Source organism: Pteropus medius, unplaced genomic scaffold (genome assembly GCF_902729225.1).
Source record: "Pteropus medius unplaced genomic scaffold, Ma_sr-lr_union100, whole genome shotgun sequence".
In the NCBI taxonomy this organism is placed as follows: Eukaryota; Metazoa; Chordata; class Mammalia; order Chiroptera; family Pteropodidae; genus Pteropus; species Pteropus medius.
The window spans coordinates 26,767,786-26,789,729 of NW_024354500.1; the positions used below are offsets into that span (position 1 = coordinate 26,767,786).

The 21,944-nt window shown below is 32.2% G+C and overlaps 1 protein-coding gene across 14 annotated transcripts in view; it reads left to right on the forward strand.

The window, feature by feature from the left end:
- Positions 1-21,944, forward strand: part of KHDRBS2 (KH RNA binding domain containing, signal transduction associated 2) — a 512,467-nt gene that overhangs the window by 26,354 nt on the left and 464,169 nt on the right. The window contains exon 2 of one of the 14 annotated variants that reach the window (XM_039852953.1): positions 21,801-21,871. The exons of the other annotated variants lie outside the window; for them this stretch is intronic. The gene's annotated coding sequence lies outside the window, so the exon portion shown is untranslated. The remainder of the gene's footprint in view (positions 1-21,800; positions 21,872-21,944) is intronic. 14 annotated transcript variants of the gene reach the window in all.

A 21,944-nucleotide genomic window follows, 5' to 3' on the forward strand; every position in this document is an offset into this window, starting at 1 on the left:
ACATTTCTAAGAAATTTATTATGCCTCTCCTCTTATAAATTCAGTCAATAAATATTATTATGTGAAGTGCAATGCTAAGAATGTTCTCCTCCTTGGTAATAAGTAAGCTATTCATTCATGTTCACAAATGTCCCACTTTGAGATATTATAAATGGCAATGGAATTGGATTTTAAATTACTCTGAACATTTAGTTTTCTGTAGAATTCATATTATTCTTGCAACTTTAAATATGATTTGTTTCTTATCTTTAAAACTACATTTACTGTTTTTTTTTTAAATAACTGCTTTTGAAGTAAAAAAGGTGATGCCATGCATAGGTGAAGGAAACATCATAATTTTTGTTGGTTTTGAAATTGATTTTTGTAATGTGCGATTCTATCAATTGTAAAGTGTTAGGTATATATGTAGGTAAGAATTTTAGTACCTGGAGTTGTTATTAAGTAGGCATCCTCTAACTCGTTTGTGGAGAAATTTAAACTACCTCATTGTCATCTTTTTTTTAAATTAAAATCCCTGAGATACCTTGGCTATTTCTACAAACCTGATATTCAGTTTATTTAATGAAACTTGAAATTGTCATTAAGAGTAGGAACTTTGGACTCAGACTCTCTAGGTTTGAATCTTGGCTCTGTCAGTTAGAAGCTATATAATTTGGGGCCAGTTGCTCTGTGTCTTAGTTTCTGTATTTGTGAAAAGATAGTACATAACTCAAAGATGAATTGTAAGAATTAAATGAGCAAATAGTTATAAAGCTACTCACGAAGCACATTTTAAATGCTTTGTGTGTTTGCTAAAAGAAAAAAATGCAGAAACATACTAAAAGCATCAATCCACCTGCCATAACACTCTTTTAACATTTTATTTTAAAATAATTTTAAACTTACAGGGAAGTTGTAAAAATGAAAATAGCACAAAGGAAACCAGTATACTCTTTAACCAAATTCATAATGTCTTTGCCTCTAAATGGCCTATTGGATGTTACCTGAAATTACGGATATTCTATTCCATAACTAGTTCGGCTGTCAACCCCAGTAATTGGACTTTGATGCAATAAATTTTTGTAATCTACCATTCTTAAATATACTTGTATCAGTTGACACAATAATGTCCTTTATAGTGTTTTCGTCTATAGTAAGGAATCCAGCGCAGGATCAGATATTTCATTGAAGAATAAATTAAGTAAGTCTCTTCAGCCTCAATTATCTTGAACATTTCTATAGCTCGTCTTTGTCTTTGATGGCTGACATTTTTGAATAATACTGTACTACCATTCCCCTTAAAAAAAAATTCCTTATTTATTTATAATTAATATTTTTTTTTCACTTGCAACCATTAAGTTGTCTGCGGGATACTTCAAGATTCCTCTAGATTTAGTATCCATTGATAATAATTCATGCCTGACACAATCTTTACTATGATGATTAAAAGCTGACCATTTTGCAACTCTACCACTTTCTCTACATATACGAGCCAGCCTTTAACATTCTACTGAAAGCCAGAGCCCTCTTTTTCCTTTCTTTCCTCCCTCCCTCCTCTCTCCTTTCCTTTCTTCCTTCCTTCCTATCTGAACTCTGTTTTTCCACATTTGAAATAAAAATCTTTATTTCCTAAATTAGATTATAGAATTCCTCATTAGAGGTTATCTATTTAAATAGAATGATAAGACACTTGTCTAATTAATTACATGTAGATAAATCAAGACTAGTTGTATTCTGAAGTTTGCATTTTATGGCATTATTTACAGGGAATATCAAGAGAGGATATTATGCATGTATACAAACAAGTCTAAACATGCTTTATAATTATAATTATTTATATTTATAATTATAATTATAGTTATAAAGCATGTTTAGACTTGTTTGTATACATGCATAATATCATCAACAGTGGCTAATCTCAAGCAAGCACTTTGTCCTCTTTTATAGCTAAACCTTTATTCATTCAGGTTGACTGACAGGAGAGTCAACCTGAATTTTACATTTCTGTGAGTTTGCTTTTCAAGGTTTTCTGAATGGCAGACCATTGCCCTTGGAACTACTTGCATTTTACATTTTAAGGATAATAAAAGTATTTTTTCTAATTCAATTCTAACCCTGATTGCAAGAACAGAGCGCTACAGTTAATAAAAGGATAATTAAGAGGCAACATGTGGGTAAAATTGGTGCCTCAGTGGAACTTCTGAACATCTGAGAAAGCTGCCTGTTTGAAAGTGAACTTTAATTAAATAAATTTATCATATTAGTTATTTGAGGCAAGGCTTTTTTATGGAAATGTGCAGCATGGACTTAATTATTAGTAGAGAGTGGAAGAGCATGCTCTTTTCATAAATATGAAAACCACTTCTGAATGACTGCACATGGAAAATAGAGCCTTTATAGAAAAATAGAACATATGTAATGTACTGGTTTGGGCATGAATAGCAAGATGACAGTTTTTAATTTGGGTTAAATGGCAGGCTGCATCTCACAAACTATAGGGGGCAACGTGAAAATTAAACGTTTTTTGGTTGTATTTTATTATTTATAATTTACTACGTTAGTAATTGTCATACACTCTTGTATTTTTTTTACTAGTTGAGGGAAAAGAAAAATAGTATTTCTCTACTATTATATGGTTTCTTTTGAAAAATTAAAATAGCCATAAACTATATAATTTTCAAATAAGATTTTGATGTATTAATATGTGGAACTTATGACAAATATCTTGCAGTATTTGATACATTTTCTTAGAAACTGACATTTAAAAATAACATTCAGGTTAAAGTATGCTCTCAGTACTTTTTAAAATGTACTTTACAGTGTACATTCCAAAATCTGAGGGGGGGTGCATATAAATTGAGACCTTTCTTGAGGATATATGGATTTCCAGGGTTTTTTTGTCATTTGTGACACAAATTTTACACATTATAAATAAATGTGTAATGACATATACATATGAAAATAATTGTGGCAGCTAACCAGTAGTAGAACAGTCTCACTGAGCAGTTGTACACATTTAGCCTATTAATTACTTCAGAAAATTTCATAGAAATGGTTGAATGGAAATGTTTAAAGCATCTTTTAAAACAGACTTTTTAGCACTGAGTTGCAAAAGATTGATGAGACTGATTATTTTTTACAAACATTTTTGCTAAATTAAATGGTCAAAATAGAAAAGATAATCCAAATATATTACATTTCAGAATGATAGCATTTAAGTTAATTTTGTTCTATCTTCTCTCACTATCCCAAGTCCTTAAACTTAAATGTTCTCTTTTTTTTTTTGAACACAGTCTGTTTTAGTCGACTTCAACTCTACTGTGGTTGTTTTCCTTTGTTTGCAGTTGCATTGGAACAACATGCTTATTTTGTAATTATTTTGTAGTATGTCTTTTGCCCTTCTGGGTTTTCCTTAAAGTAAAATCAAGCAATTTAATTATTGAGTTCTGCACCAGTCTTTTGAAGTTGAAGACATAATGCCATCAATAAAAATGACACTAGATCAAACATCTTGCTGGATCTAAGTTTTAAAAAAAAAATCCCTTCTTTGTATTAATAATTTTATCTAATTCCGTTAATTACCCTTGCTCTTGTGTTAGTAACTACCTTTTTTTTTTCTTAAATAATAGAGATAATGGAAGCTAAGCACAGATACAACCATAATTTTATGGTAATTTGATTAAATTTTTCCTCTGACTACAAACCAGCTGTAAGGTAGCACCAAAAGGCCAGTAACTGAGAATTATTAGTTTATGTGTAACATATTTCCCGGTTGGCAATTCTATCTGAAAATAATTTAGAGACTGAGATTTGAAATGGTGTATTTGTTTCAGGATAGTATTCTATTAAAGAAAATATAAAGGAAGGCTCATTTTGTAACACTAGGGAAACTCTTCATTCCCACTGAAACTTTATTAGATTTGAAAAATAGAGCTATTCTCTATGGAGCCCTTCAAATAGGAAATTAATACCTATCTAACAACCTCTTTTTCGACAAGAGGAATGGTAGTATTCTAATTGACTACAGTTATTCAGTAGCATAGGCTGAAAAATTTTAAGCACTGATTTTGTACCTCTGCAAAGTGCTTATACCATTTGTCTCTTTTTATAGTGGTGATTGCTCTGTAAAGTAGGAATTATCATTTGCTTTCTTTTACAAATGAGGCATCTGAGACTTAGAAAACCTAAGGTAAAGAGGTAGTGGAACAGCAAGGTCTAGAATCCAAATGTGCCAGATGCAGAAAGCCTACATTCTAAATAGCTTCATTATGCGTAATATAATGTTTGTAAAATATTTAGTGCAGTCGATTTCTCTAAAATATTCCAAGTTATTTTTGTATAATTCTGCAAAATTCTTTTCTTTCTTATATAGCTAGAAATTTTTTGTATGTGTTAAATGACTTCAAATATAAAAATGTGCTCTTTCTTTGGTGTAATCTGTACTATAATATCCTGGAAGTAAAACTTCCTAGTAGAGCTGTGGCCCTGGTGGGCAGATTTAAAAATGTACCCGAAATGTTAACCACAATACTACTCTTTACAAGAGGTATCAGAATGGACAGAGTTGCTATTTCCTTAAACTGTTAGAAGAAATCTCCCTGGAGACAGCTCGTGAGTATGAATGTGTTTGGGAATTGATCAGACAGCTTTCATCTTTATAAGGAATGTCGATGAAATTATTTTACCCAAACTTTTTGGCCTACCACTCAGTGGTGTCTACACATTTCCTCAGAAAAACTTAAAAAAATTCACTATTAGGCAATTATTCAGTGTTACCACTTTTCATGACTTGCTTGATAAATTCTTTTTTTAATTAAAAAAAATGCTTTATATAAGATTAGTATATCTGATTGAATTGAAATCAATTGAGGAGGATATGACACTGTAATATTTTTCTCTACCAAATTATAGGAAGTATTTAAGAAATCAGAAATCACTAAAATACATCTACATATCTATCGATATATCTAGAGGTAGATATATTAATAGATATATAGATATGTAGATAGATATATAGATATATTTCCCTATGTTTCTTTTCCTACCTTGTCTGCATTTGAAAACGGCTCTCTATATGTTTCTTTTGAGAGCTGACTTTGATTAAATGCCCTATGTGCTATGCACTGAAAAGTTCCTTATTCCTTTTATTTTGTAAAGTATGATATTTAAAATTGTATACTATGGATTGCACAGAACAAGAATGGAATTCCTATTATATATCCTTCCAATCCAGTTGATGAGAAAATCTAGGAGACAACACTTGAAAAATGAAGTGTTAGCAGTAAAAAACAGAGGTGTGTGGAAGTTTTTCTTATAGAAGTATCTCAGGTTTATTTTAGCTAAGAAAATATGGTTTTGAAGGCACAAAATTATGTAACTCTAGCTGGCTTATAAAACTGGTTAAAGAATCAAAACAGATCTTGTCTGTATCATGGAACTCCTCAGCCTGCCTGTGAGTCTATGTCCTGGTCCTATGGCTATTATCACCTCCTTCGTCCCCTTTTTGAGACGTTGACTATAACAAGAACCTCTTATTTTAATATACATTCCTCCACTTTGATGAACTCTTCCATAGATCTAACAAGGTTAATATCAGCTTATGAGGGTAGTTTTAACACTGATTTTTATATATTAAATAATTAATTACATTAATATTTGTAAATTCTCCAATTGGACCATATTATTTGGCAAGAGTGCATAGATAGATAGATAGATAGATAGATAGAGATATAGATAGATAGATAGATAGATAGATATACACACACATGTTGTAACTCATATTTCTATAAATTCTCCTCAACGGATAGGTATTGGCTCATAATTTCCCTCTATTTTGTATTTAAAATATAGATTCACTTCTTTAAGGGTATAAATATCATTTGAACTGATCCTTGCCAAAAGTTATTTCAGTAATCACATTTATTTAGGCCAGAGTTTTACTTTCAACTGAAAGTGCTTGAAGTAGAAACAGAAATAAAATCAAATGTAATTATTTGATGTTGAGTTTTCAAAGAATTTTAGTGACAGTTTTGAATAGAAGAACTACATTTAAAACAATGTTCAGCAAAAGTCTATTTTAGAGTAATGAAGCTAAGATTTTCATTAGTCTACAGAGAGTTAAAACATTCAATTAGGATTTCCTTTTTAAGATATCTGGGCAACAGTGATGACATTTATGAGATTAAAATGCAAGAAAACCACCAGAAAATATGTATTTAAAAGTGGCAGAGACTAGCAGAAATGTAGAGAAGGCAGCATACTTCCTTTTATGCATTACCATGATGAAGAACATTTCTGAGTTGCACTTTCTACCTGGTGTTCAGATATTTAGTAATAAATCTTCAAAACCCTTCTAACTTCATGAAAATGTTGGTTGTGTTTTTAGTTTTCTAGTATATGAGGATCTTGGGAATAAGCCATAGAACTCTAAATTACCATAATTCCCATCTCTTCCTGCACAGAAAGCTACCTTTCCCTCCTTGTCAGCGAAGGTATAACTTGCTACATGGCTCTAATGACCACAGCCCTGAGTTTGTGAGATATAGGTATTTATCTGGCTGGCTCTGCCCATTATTTCACTTAATAGTCACAGACTGCTCCAGATACAAGTGCTGAAAACATGGCAAGGCAAATGCAAACTGCTGTGTTCCATAGAGATTACATTCGAAAGGCATGAGATTTGGATGCAAAAAGGCTTAGTTCAGAGATCCGTAATGAAGATCTTTAGAAACAGATTAAATCTCTTGTTAATCTATTTCTACTTATCAATCTACAGTGGAACACTGAATTGATGCCGTGGTGACTCAATTCACCTACCTAGATAGATAAGGATGTTAGATATCAGAATAAAACGTTTCTTTTTTATACCTGAACTTTGCTTCTCTTGACATCCAGCCCCTTGTCCTTAATTTATTCTCAAAACAGTATTTTAATTGCCACTTGACAATGCCCGTGGGCTTTCTTTGTTGCCTCATAATGTTGATACTTGTTAAACTTCTCTGACTTCTTTCTCTACCTTATTTGTTTTTTTTTAAGGCAGACTGAGACCAAAGGGAATCATTATAGGTAGATGGATTTCAGCTTCCATTAATTTTTTAAAACAATTTACAGTTGCCTAACAATGGAAGGAGCCATTTTAAAATAAGCAAATGTCATTTAACTTTACTCGAATTTAGGCTCTTTATGATATATGAAGAATTTCCTAAGATAGAAGAATATGCAATATTTTCACTTGTATTTATGATGGGTAGCAAAACCCCACACAAAAATTGATAAAGCAAACAAAGCAAAAAGAGAGTACTTTCATGTATAAATTTAGATGGAAAAACCTTAAATAAATTATTAGCAAACTTGGCGATCTTTTTAAAAGTAGATGACAGGAACGAGTAATGTTGTTTTGTTTCTGTTTTGTTCCGGGAATGACAGCATGATTCAGTATTTGGAAATATGATTCATATAGTTTATTACACTAATTGATTAAAGGGAAAAAGAATATATGAGATACTCTTGAAATCTACAAAAAAGGCATTAAAAAAACTAATACATTCTTAGTACACTGTGTACAGGATACTTCCTTAATCTGTTAAAGACTCTTGTCCACGATTTAGTAAATATCCCGTGTGTCAAGTTCTTGGCTTGGCATTTTTACATACCTCCTAACCCATCCTCCCAGGAGTTTGGTGAGGTCAGCGGTGATACCTCTTCATTATGTATGAAGATCCAAAGGTTTACAAACTGAGAAGGTAGGGTTTGAATCTGCAGAGTCTGACTTAAAAGTTTATACTTTCTCATTAGTCCATTATTACAACACTTTTATTTTCTTGTAGTTAAATTTTTTTCTACTTCAGAGTGAGTTTTTTTTTAATTTTTAGGAAGTTATTATGTTTTATTTTCAAGTCTACTGTATGTCATTTTTTTTTTTCACATTTCAAAGTAAAGATGAAGTATAAGAAAACCACCCCTGGAGGGTGAACATCTCAGTATGATTACTTGATATCTGCAGTTGCTTTATAAATCTGACTAGCCATGTGATTGTTTTCAGTGTAGATTCCTATGTTAAGGCTGCTGAATATTAGTATATCTACTATATTTTGAGTAATTTTGCATTATAAATTTAAAATTGACAAGCACACATAACTGTATCATGTCAGTCTTTTTTCAAGAGGTTCTCTTACCAGTATAGAAACACATAGAAACTGAATGTTTTCTGCCTCGTAAAACACTACAGTTTTTGCAACAAATGTCCCATTCAGGTATAACTATTGCGTATTTCTAGAGCTACTTGTACCACCCCCAAACAGCACTGCATCTTATATTTAGGCCACTGTGTCACTTCCTTTTAATTTCAGACTCAGAGGCTGAATTGATGCAAAGCTCACAGGGTGGAAAGGTGTTTCTGAAAAAATGATCTGAGCACATACACTGTTTCTTCCGTACCTTTTGTCATCCTGTGAAGGTTATAGTCATGGCACTTGCCAAAGTATATGAAAGCAAAGAGGCATGTCCTGCAGGCGTAACATGCAGGCCAGCTTTGGATTGAATTTTAAATCATGTCAATGCCATAAGGGCAGATGTCTTTAAAGAAATAAGAAAAACATTGGTTTTGAGAGAGAGTATCTTGTTCAATTCTCTATTTGTGATGTAATTTATAAAAGAAATGTATTTCTCTTTTTTTTTCAGTGCTGCCTAGGTTGACTCTGTTTTGTAATAAAATTTACTTAATTCCAAGCAAAAAAGCTCTTTTACACTAAGTTTTTTTCTTTGCTGTAATATTAGAGGTCTTCCTATTTAAATTCAGTAAACACCACTACTCTAAAGTTTGGCTTCTCAACCAATCTAGTCTCGTCATTATCTTTAGTTTTTTCCTCATAAAAGTTATTATGAACATGCTAAGAAGTTAATAAAGCTTAACTTTGGCATGCTGCCTCTGTAGTTCATTGCAAATACCTGTCCTCAGCAGTCTAATTCAGGATAACTGAGCACTGTTGGAAAAAAAAAAATCACGTAGAACTATGTGGAATAGTACAGATGTAAATACAGTTTCCAACCTCAGCTGTTTTACTTAGTAATCAATTTATTTATTTTTTTTCCTTCTATTTTCAAATGAACTCTTTAGTGCTTTCAGGATTTTCCTAAAATTTGTCTACAGCTTCTTACTTCAAATATATGACTTTATATCTTCAGTCACGGAAGGAAAAAAAGAAAAGAAAGAACAGTTTTGGGCTTTTCTATTGATTCTCGATGAGCACCTTCTGCTTTCTTATATGATGTCTAGTCTCATTATTTTTAGTTTTTCCTCACAAAGTAACCATGGAGATTCTAAGAAGTTAATAAAGCTTAAGCTTTAGGGTCTCCCTTTCATATGTTCTTTACAGAGGCAATGGGAGGGCCTCTAGCAATGGGTTCCCATGGTTTTATGATTTTATAAATTTGCCAAAATAAGATAATTTTACTTTATTTTTCAACAATTTTTTATTTAGAAATATTTCAGACCTGCAATAGGGACACAACAAGACAAACTACAGAGGGGGAAATGGTGCTGATCTAAGTAACTTTGGAAATGAGAGCAGTCTGTGAGATCAAAAGGAACTACACACAAACACTGTGGTCTTTCGGTGCAGTTGTGTCCTGTGGAGATAAAGGTTAATCATTCTAAAGCCACCGTATATGTTCACTGCAATCGAACAATGAGATACATATATGATAGGTGGTAGGAGCCACATTTCTTATTGTTGTAATGAGAGGTGATGGACAGGCAAAAAGAGAATGCTAGAATGATCCCTGTGCTAATGGATTCGGGTTGAAGATTTAAGTAGGACCTCATTTTTAGCATAAATGAGTTATATTTGTTATGTTATGTTTGTGTTATGTTTGTTATATCATATATATCATTTAGATTTATAGATATTGCATATTGTATATACATGACTAATATACACATGTATTTTCTTGCTCTATCTGCTGAGAAAGCCTAGAAACAATGACACCCCAGAAGCAACAAGCATACCCAGCACCCAGACCTTGCTTTTTAATACACTTCTACATATTATAGAAGAAACTGGGGTTCTTGGAGAAATTGCTGATTGTAGGACTGGGCAGGATATATATAAGATGAGCCTGAGCATCTTGTTGTACTAAAAGTAAGAAAGTTCTTTAAAAAAAAAAAAAGTCCACATTGATGCAAATATGCCAAAAGGACACAGGAGCCCACTGAGGGACCTCCCAATTGCAAATTTGGAGCAATTTAAGTAAAAAAAAAAAATTAATAAAGCACTCTTTGATTGTGACCCAAAATAGAAAATAAATATCCATGAGTCTACTCTGCTGTAAGTAAATAAATGAGAGAAATGCACAGATATCCTGTGCAAGAGAATTTCAAATAATTTATGTAGTCACTTTACCCTCGATAGGAAGAAGGTGAAGCATAACTCCTCTTTCTCTTTAGTGTGGGCTGTACATAGGAGCTTCCTCCTAAAGAGTACAATGTGGGAAGCGGGGATAAGAGTTAACTTTATAGTAAAGAAACCTGACAGATGCTACCTCAGCTAGGTAATCAAGGTCAACACCAATTGTTTTAAGTCATGTTGATAGTATATATCCTTGTTATAATGTGATGAGAATGTCATTTTCATTCTTGTTTATCTTCCCCAAGACACATCACCCAGTCTAATCATGGAAAAAAAAAAAAAATCAGGCAAATGCCAGTTGAGGAGTATTCTGCAAAGTACCTGACGAGTAGGCCTCAAAACTGTTAAGGTCATCAAAAACAAATAAAACCTGAGAAAATATAGCCCAGAGAAGCCTAAGTAGAACTTGAAAACCAAGTGTAATGTGCTATTCTGGATGGGACCCTGAAACAGGAAAAGGACATTAGGCAAAAACTAAGGAAATCGGAATACAGCATGGATTTTAGTTAATAATAAAGTATCAGTTTGGTGATTTTACAATTCTGTCATTTTCCTACATTTAGTAACTTGCATTCTTCTATAGTTTTTCCTTCTTAAACTTTTTATATTTGATTATTACTATGATTTCACAGATAACTTTTATTTTAATATTTTACTCTATTACTTTCATTGTTCTCTTTCTATTCAAGTTATCCCAAGTTTGACCAGTAGGAGCCACATATAAAAGAAGACATTTGAGGCTCACTTTGTATTTTTTTCCACTGGAAGCCTAGAATCAAGCATTTCTCTAAAAATTTTAGAATTTCCTCTAATTTCTTTTAGTAATAAAATTCAGGGTGATGCGTGTGTTTATTGTTATTAGGATATTGTTTTTTCTGGACCTTTAGGGTACATAACTATGAAATGCATGCATATATACTTATACATGCACGAATACATACATATGTGTATGCATACATATGTGTATATATGTTTGTATTTTAATAATCAAGAGATCATTAGATTAGGCTGTAATTTAATACTATGTGATATTTTAAAAGTTATGGACCCTCAAATCTTCAGTCTAAAGTCTCAGTGGAAAGTATAAAGTATGTATGTATGTGTGTATGTATGTATGTATGTATGTATGTATATACATATGTATGTATGTTTCTTGAGTTCCAAAAGTTATACTTGCTTGTTTCAGGAAAAAATAATGTTAAGCAAAATAAGTTGATTGGTACTGTAATATTTAAGTCAAATTTTATATATACGCTTTGCCCTTGTCTCATTATTTTCCAAATTTCAGGTAATGTTTAAACTTCTTAATAGGTAAAGAATGTTGAAATATTTCTCTTCCAGTTCTACTTCTCCTGTTTTCTTTCTCATGGCTACCATATTTGTAGGCCAAGTCCTTAGAAACCTCTGAGATTTTTTAAATACTATTCCCATTTATGTCTTTGGTCTTTATGAGATTCTGGTTATGTGTCTTTGCTTTTATGAAGATACTGCACTGACACTTTTCTTGGTGTAATAGCAGTGATGGAACAATATGCTCACCTGATAAAGTTAACATTTTCTTGCTAGTGGCAGCAATTGATATATTGTCTTGCTTTTTCTTACTCCCTTTCATCACCTTGTGCATATTATGAATGAAATAATTTTATGATCTTTTTTATTAAAGTATAGAGCATGCTACACAATAAATAATTCATGAAGGACTCTAATGCATATATATATTTTTTAATCGTATGTCAACAATAATTAGTAATCAAGAAGTCTTTTGAAAATGAGTTAGTGGACTGTGCCAAGTCAATGAACAGTTTTGGCGATTACTTCCATTAAGTCAATTCCGTTAAGTGTGATTTAGACATCCTTATGTGAAGGAAAATAATGAGTTTAAGTTCTGCTGTTTGAAAATAGACATTTGATAATAGTAATTCTCTTCAATTTTTTATATTTTTGATAGAGTTATAATTTTGCACAATCCCCACCCTTCATGCTGAAAAATTTTACGCTTAAGTACTTCTGCTATGTGGCCGTTGTAAAGACTGATGATTCAAATGCACAATATTTTCTCTAAAACTGTTATAACATGTTTGTGGTCATGCAGTGTGTTTAGATCCTAAACTCCTTTTTTTATTTTTTGCTTCATTTCTCTTTATTATATGTTCACATTATCCTCAAATAATATTTGCTAAGGTGATCAAGGAAGTCTAATGAGATAATTTGTTTGTACATGGAAAGGCTTTAAAAATGACGTAATATTCTTGCTCTGGAGTAAAAAAAAATATGGTGGTCTGGATAGGTATTGTGACTTACCTGAGATTATAATGCTAGTTTAAAAAAATGCCAAGAAAATAAAAATGTTTGATTTGCCATTTCTGTAGCTTCACAAATTATTTTCAAAGTAATAACTTGGTTTTCACATTTTTTATATCTCTAAGTTACACCATGGAAGAGTTGTGGTATGTTGTGTTTTTTGGGGGGAAGTATATGGTGGCAAGGGAGGGAATACTTTACCAATCTTGCCATTTATTTTGTTAAGTTTTAAGTGGGTTCAGAATGTTTTTCTATTTTAATCTTTTAAATGAGTGTCACTGAGAACGTTGTATTATTCCATCAAGTTCTCAGGGGAAATTTTGCATTTCTGTTGCCTTCCTGGAAAAATCATTGGGAATATTCAGTGAGAAAACATAGTGCACATAATATCTGATCCCAGAGGAAATAAATATAATTCTGGGTCCAGAAGATAGAATTAAAAAACAAACAAAATTCTCTGTAATAATTATCCTTAGAAAGATTCAGAATATAATGTGACTTCCAGTTTCAAGACTGCTAAAATTAAGAAGCAGAATATAGACTGATAAATAGGTAGGTTAGGGGCAAGTAGCAGGTTGTGGTACCAGTTGACTGAACATTAAGTTGCAAACAGTAAAAGAATATCAGGAAGCAGTGGAGAGATACATGCAAGACAGAGATAAAAGGGAATGTGAGTTGGAAGGTAGAAAAAGAGCAACATTTCTTTAACAGTTTACTGCCCAATCTGTTAAGTATGTGGCCATCTTTAAACGGAGAACTTAAAATAGAAACAGAACATGTGAGCATTAATCCAATACTTTGTTATTCTGCACTGACTCCAAACAACCTAAAAGAAATGGAAACATCCTCAGTTTGGAACATAATAAGCATTCTATAATTTCATAAGACAATTTGTGTTCATAATTACTAACCAAACCATTTAAAAATGAGGTATTCTAACATTTAAAAATAATGATTTTATAGTTGAAATTTTTATTTTAGTTGGATTTTGGTACAGAAGGAGAAACTCTTGGGGCTTTACCCTGACCCAAAAGATTAGCTTTAATGCTTGTTAAATCTATTTTAGCCATTAGAGATGGTAATAGATAATGATTTTGTGGTGGTGTTAGAAGCTCTGCTGGATGATTTATTTTCAAGTACTCCTGTGAACTGGTCACCTCTCACTGCCCGAGTCAGAGATGAGACAGTCATTGCCAAAGGAGCATAAAGAATTTTGATGATGTTAATGCCTTTTCTTTCTATTGAACTTGTTCTTACTATATTTATTGAGTTAGACTTTCCAAACTAGCACTTTTCACTTTACTGTAATATTTTTAATATAAAATTTTTTATTTTTTAAGTTTCAGGTCGAGATATGATGAGGAACATTTGATGTAATACAGTGATGTTTTTCTTTTTCGTTGTGTCCACAGTACTTTGCAGACAAAAAGTGCTCAGTAAATGTTTGTTGACTAAATTAATAAATCATTCGATTCATTTGCATTGACCTTTACATATGCGAGTTACTTAATCTTTACAGCTAAGTGTATTTTAGTTAGTAATAAACCTATATTTCTCACAGGAAGAGAGAGGGCCTGTGAAAGGTTAACTGCCTTGCCCAAGGTCACCCAACTGATAACATAGCAGACCAGGACTCAAATTCATTCTATGTCTGGAATTCTTTTTCTCTAAACCATAGGTGCTAGTTTAAGAGATCGTTGGTCTGGGGCTGTAGTCTTAATGTTCCTTTTGATCAGGCAAAATATTTTGAATCAGGCATCTAATTGTATTTTGTGTATTATTTCATATTCATAAAATTGGATATTTGGAATACACACATAATTCCCCCCCCAGAAAAACTTTATCTTCTCCCCAAATTATATAATTATATAACAGATAAACTGAACTTTTATTCTACAATGCTTATATAGTAAAAGTCATAATAAAATTCTCTAAACACATGCTCTAAATCTATAAATGACATTTCAACTTACTTTTTATCTTGGCAATTCTGCATAACAAAATGGACTAACAGTAGAGAACAGCTTTTCTCCACTCCTGTAGTTTGGTTCTTGTCATGGTAGTTAGTCTATTGGCATAACCCTGAACCTCTTGTAGACTCTGCCCCTGAAGTAGACAGACATATCTGGTTTGTAAATCTGTGAATGCTCAGTTCAGCCCCATCTGCTTCATCCTGGGAGACAAGAGCATCTGCAGGGAACGTGTAACAGGATCTGCTTTCCCAGAGGGAAGGTCTCTTTGTGAGGCTCCATGTAGGTTAAGGAGTGTATTTACCTAATCTGGCTCTCCAACCTGGCTCTTATCAGCAGTAAGAAGGTATGTGGACCTTCATTTATAGCCTGTACTTTAATTCTCAACTTAATTGTAACTGAGCATGGAAGAAATGTGCTGTTTTTTGAGAATCCCATAGAGATTCCAACAGGACTTGAATTCATGATTATCGTAGGCAATTAACAACCTAGAACCTAATTTTCTGGCCATATTTCACTTGTATTGATTAGATTTTTGAAAACTATTTTTAAAATACCATATAATGAATTTATTGAAATGTTAAAAGCTCGACAACTAACTGTTGGTTGGATATGAAAAATTGAAGTTTCAGTTTCTGCAATACTGGTAGCTTTTAGATAAAACTCTATTAAATTTCCATTTTTATCGTTCCAAGAGTTTAGAAACATTGAGACAGTAATTCGGTGGAGAGTCTGAGAAAGAGACTTGGGTGTGTATATTGCCTGTATATCCATTATGTCTTCTTTCTTTCCAGTAGAAACCAGAATTTGCTCTGATATTTGTGCCTCCTTCACACAGCTCTGTGCTTCTGAGGAAACTACCACTCTAACTGGCTTCAAGGAAACATTCCAATTAATCTAAATCAGTAATCGTATGATATTTTCCTAGCCACTGTGGGCAACCTGAAATAGTCCAGGAGAACTGAAACGAAGGACTGTGGTCCTGGTTCCAAGAGGAGTTTCTTTTTCTTCATGTAAGATGTGACAAGGAGCCATGACTGTGCTTCTCTTTGGTTGGGTGGCAGAGCAAGGAGAATTAAATTCTCTGTGACCTAGTTTGTTGTTGGTAGACTGCAATTCTCTGGCAGCTTGCTATAATTCTACACTTCTCAATATGTCAGATAATCAATTTCCTTACTGAAACTCATTTGAGTTTGTTTTCTGTTACTGGCAGAGAAAACCAAACTAACAGATTCTTGTAAGATATTTTGAGAGAAGAAGTTTTAGAATAGAAAAGAATGAGCAAAAGAAGATAGAGATCTATATACCTGACTCAGTTTGTGTAGATGTGTATAAATGCAGAAATAAAGTATTAAGGATAGTGAAATAATTGGGTTTGAGGTGTGTGTGTTTTAGGTACATGTGCATATATCAAATAAGTGTGTATAAGTTTTAGATGTGTGGGTGTGGTTTCAGGTATGTGTTTTGTTTCAGTGATAAAGTGATTGACATATTTTCCTGTTTTGTACTTTTCTTAATTTCATAATTGGGCAATGGCTTGGTGAAATAAATATAATCATTTCATTCTATGTATATTGGTGTTAGAATGAAAATCATTCTCGATTACATTTAGAGAGAACGATTAGACTTATTTGTTCAACTGCTGTTTATTAAGTGACAATATTTACCACATACTATTTTGAGTACTGAAAAAAGAAGAAGTTTTAGTTTTAGCAAGACAGTTCTTTTTCTTCATGGAGCTTATAGTCTGCATAGGCATAAATTCTCTGAATTACAATGTTATATAGTATCTATACTGTTCATGTCAGTTTGAACTTTGTTTATGTAAAGATATAAATGTTCTCTTCCTTTTAAGAATAATTATTTACACCAATAACATTTTTTATAACTAAAAATAATAATGTAACCCAAATTCAACAGTGTAACTACCCTCATAGAATACAGCAAATGAACGTATTAGAAAGGCAAATTATTTAAAACATATTAACCTAGGAAACCCTGTATCAATTCATTGCTATGAAATATGATAAATTAATGTTTATAATATTTTACTGGTACTTCATAAGAATTCATCAAGAGGCAATCAAGACAGATTGATGTCTTTAGTAATCCATCATATGTAGGTAAACCATTTATTCCACTTTATCTCAAATAAACACTGCAAGTTAATGCTTCCAGAGGAAGCACATTCTTCAGAAAGCAAAAATGGAAGTAAAAATTAAAGATATTAAATATGTTCTTTAGAAGTTAAAATGTACTACAAACAATATTTTATAATTGTTGCCTATTAGTTTTCAGCTGCACCTAGATATGCATAATTTATTAGACTTGATGAAAAGTACTGTTGTTAGTTTTATTTTCCTTACTATTGAATAGTCTTCACATAGTTGATATTGCTGGTGAAAAATTACACTTGCACTTACATTTGGACCTCTCAAACAGTGATTGGACTGTGAGGCATGACTGTATGAAGCATGGACTATTCTGTTACCTACAGTGGCATTTTGCATTTGCTTTGACACAAACTCCCAGTCAATTACAGCCATTACACATTTATATGAGCTGTTGATCATACGGTGATTAGGGTCCTTGGTTATTCAGGAAAAGCGAAATAATCAAACCACAGGCTCTTAACATGTGTAGTTGTTAAATTTGGCAGTATCGTCTGATTAAGTCAAGCTGAAACATCATAGTTTGGTTTTTAATTGACCTCTGAATTGTGAATAGATCGTTCTTTTCCCTTACTTTCAAAAGGTATTAGAGGGTAGTGAATTGGGTAAATATGTGATATTTAAATATTAATTAAAACATATTGTAGTGATTAGGGATTTTTTTTCTAATTGCTAAGAACTGTCGTAATCACTTTCTACATATTAAATCCTTTTAACTTGTTCTAAAGTGGCAGAGCTAGGATTTGATCACTAGGAGTCTGAAATTCAGTGATAGCCGCAACTATTACATTGCTATGTCTGTCCAAAACAGTCTTTCATAAGAGGAAAAATAATTACCCTTTTGCGAACTGGAAAGACAAGCTGAATTTTGGTGTTTTAATTTTTTAACAATTTACTTACATTCTAATTGTAACAACTTTCTATCAATTTAGACTCTGTGAGTCACTTAATGGTGGAAGAACGCTGAAGATATTTCATTTTTGGGCTTCTCTCTGCCATTACATTTGTCATTTAATTTTCTGCTAAATTTTTTTTGAGATTAACCCACAATTATTCTGTGCCATCTTGTGAAATACTTTTGTTCTGATAATTTATTGACTTGTAAAAGTAAAAAGGAGATTTACGTAAATGAAATATATGTATATAAAGCAAACTAGCCTCTTTCATATCTATATATTGCGTATTGAAGGACATAATGCATTAAGATATTCAGTAAGGAATGAGATTGTCCTCTCCCAACATGCCAATTTCAGAATCATGGTCTCAAGACATACACAAAGAGGATATCCAGGTTTCATGAAGATCATTGTTTCTAATGCCAATGAATAAAATTTGAAATAATTTAAATATTTAATTCCTATCTAAGTGAACACATCCCAAATTGATAACAATAATCATATTTCTCAAGACAGATATATGGTTAAAAGATTCTTTCATGGAAGTGTGACTAGTTCACGAAATTTATATTCAGTCTGCAGATGATGACAATAAGTATATCTTAATCTTTACACCTTAGAGTATGGACTAATTTCAGATTTTAATTTCTTATTCTCAGGATGTTCTGTGTCCAATCTAGAAAACATGAAAGGAAACAATAATATAAGGTTTCTGCCACAAAGGTCAGAGGGGGATGAAACCCTCCTGAATTGTTCAGTTTGGACTAGAGTTTCTCCGTGTAATACTATTGACATTTTGGCTAGATAATTCGTTCTTGTGGGGGGACTGACTCTTCTGTGTACTGTAGGATGTTTAACAGCTTCCCTGGCTTCTACTTTCTAGATTCTGGTAGCATCTCCTTCATTACAGAGAAAAAAAGATATCTCTGGACAGTGTCCAATGTCCCTTGGGAGTAAAATCACCCTCAATTGAGAATTACTGGATTAGCCAGTTTTGGAGGGAATATCAAATCCAAGCAAAGCCCAATTTGAGGTGATAAGAAAGCCACCAGGAAATGTGTGTTTTTAAAATACTGGTAGATCAGATGAGCATGGAACTTACTTTCTGTTCCTATATGGATAGTAAGTTATTTCATCATTTCATCCTATGGCATTGTAACTCAAATAGTCACAAGGTGGCATCTAAAAGATTTTTGCTTGGCTAATTTTTGTAAAGTAACAGTGGAAACTTAAACTTTTGTTCCATTCCTAAACACTGTACTCTTAAATCGAATTTATTTTTAAGTAAAATGTACTCTTCGTATAAAATTTCAGAGATGAATTGGATTGACATTTGTTTAAATGTTACATAAGGATAAATACTAAAGTCAGCAAGTAAGGCAAAAATCGTGTATGTCAAAATCATTATTGAAATCCATAGGATGGTGCCAGGTTGTAAAATGATATTCAGTCTCTCAAGTCCTACATAACTAGTGTCTCCAACGGTGTTAGGAAAGTTTAGCCATTTCTTCATCTAAATACCAGGTGAAAGAGTTATGCGTAGGAGTCATATTCACATATATACCCACACCCTTCACACATACACACACACCACATTTCGTGCAGATTTGCAAAATACTAATGCTATGAGAAGCACATCTAATCTGTTTCAACTACCTGTTCCACAATTTCAAATTTTACATTTTTTATTATTCAGTTTAAAACATTTTAAAATTTTCATTGTGATATCTTTGGTCAGCAGTTTATGAAGTATATTTATTTCCAGATATGCAGGGATTTCTAGTTATTTTATTTCATTACTTTGTTATTTGTTTTTAACTTAACTGTATTATAGTAATAGGCTGCAAACTGTATACTATTTGTTTGTTAAAATTTGTAAAAATTAGTTGTTCGCTTTTCTAGAAAGTGTGTAGCCTAAATGCCATTTTACTTATGAGCCTATACTCTAGCTAATATTTTGTTCTCTGCTCCCTTGGTATTTTGCTAATTCTTATTATCACATTTACTACATTGCATTGCCAGTTATATGTTTGGAAACAGCTCGTCAGTAATAAATGATTGTCATTAATATTTGTATCCACTTCTGGAATTTAGTAAGCCCACAACAAATGTTTATATGAATTAAAAATGTAACTTTTACTTCATGTCAGAAATATGAATTTCTGACATATATACTTTCTAAATACAAAAAACCACAAACCAATTATAAAAGGATTCTTTCTTTTTTTTAGCTCCACCAACCCCACTCCTTTGAGTATAGGGTTGTTTGATAAGAAAGAATCTCATGACTTAGGTACTTCAGTGTGTGATTTTAGGTTTGTGAGAGAGTCAACTTCCTTTTGAAAACAGCAGAGACATTCCTCTTGTGTTATTTAAGTACATGTATTATTCTCTTTGAATTGATTCAGTGTTCACAATAAATAGTAATGTGGTAGAGATGTTGAAGACAAGAACATTCAAGTTTTGTTCTTTGACACATTATCTAATCAGATCATCTTTTTTTTTTTTTTTTGAGAAGATTTGAAGACCTTCAGGCCATCTAATTCTTATAGTCTGTTAGTCTACCTGCTCTTGATATCAACTCCTTTATGTACTGTTATAAGTTTCGGGTCCCTGATTTCAATAATAGTATTTGGCTCTCCAGAGACTTAAAATTAAAGATATCTCAAAAAATCTGTCCAGGTACATGCCTCAGGCTCCTTATGTCCAGCCAAATTTTAGGGTTCTAGGCTCTAACTCTACTCAACTCTACCCTGTTTTGCTTGAAACTTGCTTTTCTTCCATTAGGAGAAATTATAGGCTTTGAATAATTTGAAAAAAAACAAAGAAGAAACAAATATGTTCAAATTATTTGAAGAAGTAGATCAGACCTTAGTTGTGTGACTTTTTTGCTTTGTTTCCCATGATTACCACCACCTTCCCAATGTGTTATAATGAATTATATGGAAATTAAGTCTCCCAGAGATCTTTAAAATAAACATATTTTAAATGCTGAAGGTGTCTTATTTAGCCTTTTAATACTCTTAATCTCTGTTGTTTTTATGACATATGAACATTTCTGTATATTTTATAAGAACTTTTAGATTCTGTGTTTAAAACAGGTTTGATGTCCTTTGCTGAGAGATTGTGAAGATCGGCAGAGTGAATCATTGTGTCACTAGTTTTATTTAGAAATGTCACTCAGCCTTATTCCTGATCATATAATTAGACATTTTGTTGAATGATTTCAAACTGTTATTGTGTATTTTATGTAGTAGTGTAAATGTTTTTCTATACCACGACACGAGTACTTGAAAGTCACCTTTATTGATTTTTGGAGGATTTAAATATAAAACCCCAAAAAAGTCTTAAATCAAAATTTTTATAATTTGTGTACATCTCATATAGCTTATGGCTAAATCAAAATTAAAATGTCAAGTCCAGCTAGCATGTGATCATCTCAATGTATGAAAAGTTACTATGTCTAAAATGTTTAAAAATTTAAAAAATTATACGGTGTGAAAATTTTTTTTTTACTGTTATTTATAAATAAGATACAGACTTCATGGAACAGATAGTTCATGGCATGTAAACAATAATAAAATCTTAAATTTATCTGGAAAGGTCCTGAATTAATTTACAAGGTAAAATTCCTGAGTGATTTATATTGATTGAGAGATATCCATGTTTTGAAGAAGATCTCAATTTAGTGAAGATGAATCCAAAATTATAAAAACATTCAGTATTTATTCTGGTGGTTTGGGACTACATGCAGAAATATGTAAACTCAGAATGGCTCAAGTAACCTAAGAAAACATTATTTTCTAATTTAAATATTATATCACTTTTTAAAACAGATATTTCCTTTTTACTCTGTTTGGGAATGCTTCTTACCAGTACCTACTATTTCTTTTCATGTGGAAAAGTTTTCAATAACCTTACACACCAGACTGCTCTCCAGTTCCTCAGTCACTTCTCTCTGGGAGGAAGAGTGACTTAGATGGTTGAGGAAGGAACCGAGCAATCATAACCCAGCCCCTGTCTCTTCCTTCTACACTCATAGGAAATGTGTGTTTTTCCCTGCTCTTCTATCCCTAGAATTTAATGAGCCACGGTCCCTATCCAAGAGAAGATGACAAACATAATCTGTGAATTGGTGAGGAGATAAGGTAAGATGAAGTCTAGGGTTCAGAATTGGAAAATGTACTTGTATGTGTAAATAAGTTATATTTTTGAATTTCT